Raw genomic sequence first — 6,000 nt, 5'->3', positions numbered from 1 at the left:
CCCCCTGTGTCCCCATGCCCCCAGGGCAGAGCTCTGAGTGTGCAAGGTGCAGAGGGCACTGTGAGACTTCCCAGGAGAGGGGCATTTGCACTGCCCTAGGAAGCTGCCGAGTTCTCTAGAGGGAGAGGCAAGGAATTCAGGTCCCATAACAACCTGGAGGCTTGAATCAGACAACAGACAGCAAAAGAAAACTCTGGGTCCATCATAAGCCCCAGGGCGTGTTCATATACGCATGTGATTACACAGTGCATTACGCACATGTGCACATGGGCATGTCCATCCACACACGTGTATGTGCACGCACATGTGTGTCAGATACTTCCCTAAACCCAGCCAGACTCGACCCCGACCCCAGTGCCCGCCCGGACACGCTCCCTGCCCCTCCCCCTGCTAGCGGAGACTGTATGTCCGCAGTCCCGTGCTGATGTCATTCCTTTCTTCCCAATGACCTCTGTGTCTGACGCCAAGAACACAGTATGTTCAAGCCGGGGGGGAAGCATCCTGAGACGCGGTGGCCCAGGAGAGCGGTCCCTTCGGGGAGAATGAGAGGCCGAGTTAATGGTAGCGTCTGCACGGGCCGGGGCAGCTCCTCTCTGGGTGCCTAATGAGCCTTCCTGGCCATGGACGCTGATCTCCAGGAGTTACGGATACTGTGACGCAGCCTACGTAATTGTGGGGGGAGCACAGGACCCGAGATGGGGAACGCTTGGCAGCTGAAGGAGCTTTGCTGGCCTCTCTTGTGGACACGTTCCCGGGCAGAAGGCCAGTGGAGAGCGATGAGGGTTCTCGTGGGGCATTTCCAGCTGTGGGTCCTACATAGAAGCAGTCTCCCCAGCCCAGGGCAGAGGGCAGGTGGCAGGGGGAGGATCGTAGGCCGGAAGGAGTCTCTGCTTGGCATCCGTGCTCCCGTTCGCACCCCCTCCTGCGCGTTCTTGAGAGCACAGTGCGCATGCGCCCCCAACACACATGTGTGCATTTTTATTACCATTTTTTGGATGAGGCATTTCACAAATGTGCTGCTTCTCAATCCAGCAGCTTGCAGTAATGGCCTAATTACAAAGCTCCTGGTGAGCGTTGCTATGGGCATCACTTGGGGAGAAATGGAAGTAAACAAGGGGTCCTCGAGTGATTTGGGAGAAATGGGAGGCGGGAGAAAGAGGTCTGGCCCCGGAAGGGCGTCCTGTCACCACCGCCTCACCTCTGCCCGCCGGGGCTGGGTACAGGCTCGCGGGTTCCCGGTGAAGTCCCAGAGTGCTTTGTGCTGGAAATTCTGGTGTGAACGGTGCGGAAGGCTGCAGCGTGCCCGCTGCCTATTTTCACTTCTCCATGAAATGCAATTCCACACAATTGGGAAGATGTCAGCCTTCAGGTCAGGTGACGAGCTTGAGTTACTGTTATTGGAAGTAATGAGTCCTGCCCGCCACTAGGCATGGGTAGGCAGCGAGGCGCTTGCCACTGAGAAAGTCGGCTTTTGATGGAGCCCCTGGGGCGCAGGCAACCACGGCCCCTCCACGAAGGAAGACACAACGCTCTGCTGCCACCTGGATGGCATGATGTGTTGTTAAATCTCTGTCCCTGTCCCCTCCATCCTCCTCCCTCCTCTCCTCCCTCTGCCCCCCCAACACGTGTACATGCATGCACCCATGCACACACCCATGCATGCACAAATGCACACACATGCACACGCCCATGCACACACACACACATGCACGCACCCATGCGCACATGCACCCATGTGCACACACACAGACACGTGCATGCACATATGCACACACTCATGCACCCATGCATGCACACACACACGCACCCATGCACACATGCACACACCCATGCACATACACACACCCATCCACACACCCATGCATGCACGCACACACAGACACATGCATGCACACATGCACAAATGCACGCACTCATGCACCCATGCATGCACACACATGCACACATGCACCCATGTGCACACACACACAGACACGTGCACGCACACATGCACATACACCCATCCACACACCCATGCACGCACGCACACACAGACACATGCACGCACACATGCACACATGGACTCACCCATGCATGCACACATGCACACACTCCCTACTAGAATCTATTACCTGGCAGATTCTGCACACAGGATACAGGTTTTGCACGCAAATAAAGCACTGTTGCACCATCTTAATGACCCCCGTACAGAGGGAATCGGCATGGGAGGTGGAAACGAATGCCCCCGCAGGGTCAGGACTGTGGAGATAAAGCAGCAAGTGAGGTGGAGTGGAGGAAGCTGGTGACGCCCAGGACTTGGGCACGAGCTGCTGTCCAGGACGAAAAGGCCCTGGGACCCTGGGCCCTGCGACCAGATCCACCTCTGGTTAAGGGAGGGGAGTCTGGCCATGGCAGCGCCAGTCAGGCGCCAGGACAGGAGGGCCATTTGGAAGCCACTGAGGCCAGTGGCCCACAGGGGGTCCTGCTCGAACACTCGGCAGATGAGGAAGCCAGCCCAGGAGACGCAGTGAAGGGGCAGATGGAGACAAGGGGAGTGGAGAATGGCTCCTGGGCCTGTGTGCTGCCTCGGCGGCCCTGTGAGGGGCGTGTACCAGCACACACCCCCTGACAGACGAGAAGCCTGCAGCACAGAGACATGTGGCAGCTCCCCCAGAGTCACACAGCAGCAAAGTCTGCGGCAGGACCCAAGCCTCTCCACGTTGCGCACGTCCTCTGCAAAGCCCACAAAGTGGAGCTCCCAAGCGTCCGTCCTGGGTGTGTTCTGAGGGGTCTCTGCTCCTTTGAGGCCCCTGTGTGGCTTCACGGTTGTTACTGAGGAAACGACGTGATGCATTGGGGAGTGGGTGGGACCGCTTCTCGGGGGGACAGCCTGGTCACGCCCCTCCTCTCCCATCGCACGTGTCCCGTGTCACGGCTGTGCCCCGCGTGTTGTGAATGGACAGAAATGTATTTCTAACTGAGTGCAGTTGAGTGACCCGCGGTGACCATGTGGGGGAGGGGATGCGTCCGGATACACCATCTCCAAAGTGGCTCGATGGTCCCAGCTGTGATTGTGTGGGGCCCGCGGCGTCCAGAAATTATTCTCTAACGGGCCCGCGGGAAACTGGGCCAACGGTCTCCTGAGCAGCTTGAGGCAGGACCAGGACGGATGGAGCCGCAAGCCTGGCCGCAGCCGGCGGCGGTGATTTGCCCATTTCCTGGTCTGTTAACCTTTACGATCTTGTCTTAACACTGTTGCCGTTTTAACTGCCTTCACCGCACTGCCTGAAACCTAGGTGCTCGCCTAAATATACAAGCACGATGGAAAACAAGCACACCCCTCCGCTGAGGGCCGAGTGGGTTTTTAATACGTACGTATATCAAGGTGGGATGTCCTTCTGGGCCCAGGATGCGCTGAGATCATTCCCTTTTCAGTGTTTGTTTGCCTTTTTTCCTTTCATAAAAGCGCTAAGTAATACCATGACCTTCTGGGATGCAAAAAGATTTTTTAAAAAAATCCAAAAAGCTTTTTGATTCCATTTAAGGAGAAAAAGCACTATTTTGAAAACACGTTTGATGGCCTACACCCATTATTTATGATTTTCTCGTAAATTATTTTTCTTACAGACTTTTTTTAAATGGACATAAAACATACAACAGTGCAGAAAAAGGGAATAACACACAATGTGGTTGGCCGCCCTGAAGTCAGTGCAGATGTAATAAGAGGAGGCAGAAACGTGTGACTTTTCTAAAGGGGTTTTTCTGGCAGGTGGACAGTGGTCGGCCTCTGTGGGGCCCGAGGTGCAGGGGGATCAGCATTGGACCCTCTCTGGGGCCAGAGTTCCCCTCACCTGGGCAGGTTGCCCTTGAGCCCGGGCAGCTCCTGGCTGAGTTTTCATTCTGGCCACGGACAGGTCGGTTTAGGGAGATTTTTGTTAGGAGTAAGAATGTGTTCTTTTTGGCAGGTGGCTGATGTGATGTGTTTCTTTCACAGCCAGCTTGGGGACCGGGGACTGGCTGGTTCTGTCCCAGCTCTGATGGACTGGGTCTCTCTCCCTCCTCCAACCCCAGCCCCAGATCGACACCTGCTTCTTCCTCCTTCCCTCCTACTACTCCTCATTCAGGGAACACTTCCCTTGCAAGGTTTTGAGCCCCACCTTGAAGCTCAGTTTCCTAAAAACGAGCCTTCCCCTCCTGTGTCTCTCCATCCGCCGCCCCTCACCCCTGCCCCACCCCAGAGTGTGCTGTGTTCTGGGTGGGTCCTGGGCTGCAGGACGGGGGATCCAGCCCGGACGCGTGCAGCTTGCTAGAACCCTGGTTTCTCAGGCCAACCAGCGAGCATAATTTGGGTGAGGACAGGTTTGTTTTTAGGCCACACAGGTCGATAGGGAGTTGTCTTGATCATGTCTGGAAAGTGCTAACAGCAAATTCACCCAGTGGCTTCAGTCAAACAGGAAGTTGCTGCTGGCTTTTTGAGAACAAGGAGAAGCCTGTCCGTGGACACAACCCACGGAGCACCATCCCAGGCCAACACACGGGCCCTCTGACCGTCCAGAGGGGGCTGCTGTGAACCCCAGTGGGTGGCCGCGGACACCCAACGCTGCAGCCTGGGGCCAGCAGCACCATGGACAGAGAGCCCCCCCCCCCCAGCTGCCGCCTGACTCCAGAGCAGGTGGTTGTCTGTCCCCTCTTCTCACACTTCTGCTTTGTGGTCTAGGCATGTTGGGCACGGCCACAAACATGGCCCACTGCAGCTTTCCTCACTTCCTCTAATTTTATCCAGTGCGCTGATCTTGCAGACCTGCATGCTAGACGGGCCACTCTCCGGTCACTGGTCCAACACCTGCCCTCAGTCATTGTTCCGTGGCTGCCGCTTGTGGTCAGCAGGTGCCGGGATGACTCCTGAGGGCATCTGGCAGTACTAGCCAAAGAAGCCGTCACACACCCAGCCAGACTGGAGTGCGGGCATGACCCCTAGTTCAGAGAGCAGATGTCCACGTGCCGCAAAGTCTGTGGCCATGGCATTTGCTCTGTGGCTCCTCCCCGGGGGTGCACCCGCGGGGGCTGGGCTGTGCAGAGCTGGATGGCAAGAGCCATGTCCAACCGCTCTCATCTCTGTCTGAACCCCAGGCCAGCTCCCGTCTCAGGCTTCGGGGCGTGTGTCCAGGGCACGCAGGTATGGCTTAGCATGACTCCCATCAGGCCTCTACCGGGAGGACATGTCACTCTGTCTTCCTTAATCATTACTGTTAAAATGGGACATGAAACGAGCAAGCCAGTGGCCGGGCTTGGTCACCTCTTGTGTTCCCGAGTCCTGTGGGCCTACGTTGGTCTCCTTTCACTTTGTGAGCATTTTCCTGAATTCACTTCTTTTCGCATACCTTAGCTGCCATCCGAGTTACCTCACCTGTGAATTCTGTCCACTCATATCCTTTGAAATCCTTAGAAAAAAATTTATCTTCCTGCCTTTTTTTGTGTTTTTGCAAAGGATTGTTTGTTTGTTTGTTGTGTGTCATCCACGTTGCTAATTTTACAAGGTGGAATTCTCCACCTGGCACTCATTGATTGACTTTACCAATTACAGACTTTACAGAATGGAAGTCCTTCACTCCAGTGTCGTGGTTCAGACTCTTGGGTCTTATTTTAAGAGTCTCCCACTACCCCCGAGTCACTAACAGCCCCCTACGTTTTCTATCAGTGCTGTGGTGTTACAGGTGGTCCTGAGGTCAACCACCTGTGGGGACTCTGCTCTTGCCTGTGGTGTGAGGTAGGGATTGCTCACACATGGGTCTGTTTCTGGAGACTCACTACCCCCCGCCCATGGGTCTCTGGCCCTTGGCCAGTCTCTTCTGCCTAATTTCTACTGCAGAGAACTCTGTTCTCGAGGACCTCTGCGACTACCTCTGTGTTGTGTGCAGAGCAGAGAATGATCTGGAAACAGTCCGCACACTTCTAGGAGGCTGAGAAAAGGTGCAGCTCAGAGAGAGGAGGCTCTCGCCACATTCCTTTCATCTTGTCTTA

General features: G+C 55.6%; 1 protein-coding gene across 1 annotated transcript in view; it reads left to right on the top strand.

Annotated features, from left to right (window-relative positions):
• Positions 1–6,000, top strand: part of CDH4 (cadherin 4) — a 551,768-nt gene that overhangs the window by 310,827 nt on the left and 234,941 nt on the right. The window lies entirely within an intron of this gene.

Source organism: Ailuropoda melanoleuca, chromosome 13 (genome assembly GCF_002007445.2).
Source record: "Ailuropoda melanoleuca isolate Jingjing chromosome 13, ASM200744v2, whole genome shotgun sequence".
NCBI lineage: Eukaryota > Metazoa > Chordata > Mammalia > Carnivora > Ursidae > Ailuropoda > Ailuropoda melanoleuca.
Note: the sequence above shows the minus strand (reverse complement) of the source record. Positions and strands in the feature narration are given on the sequence as shown.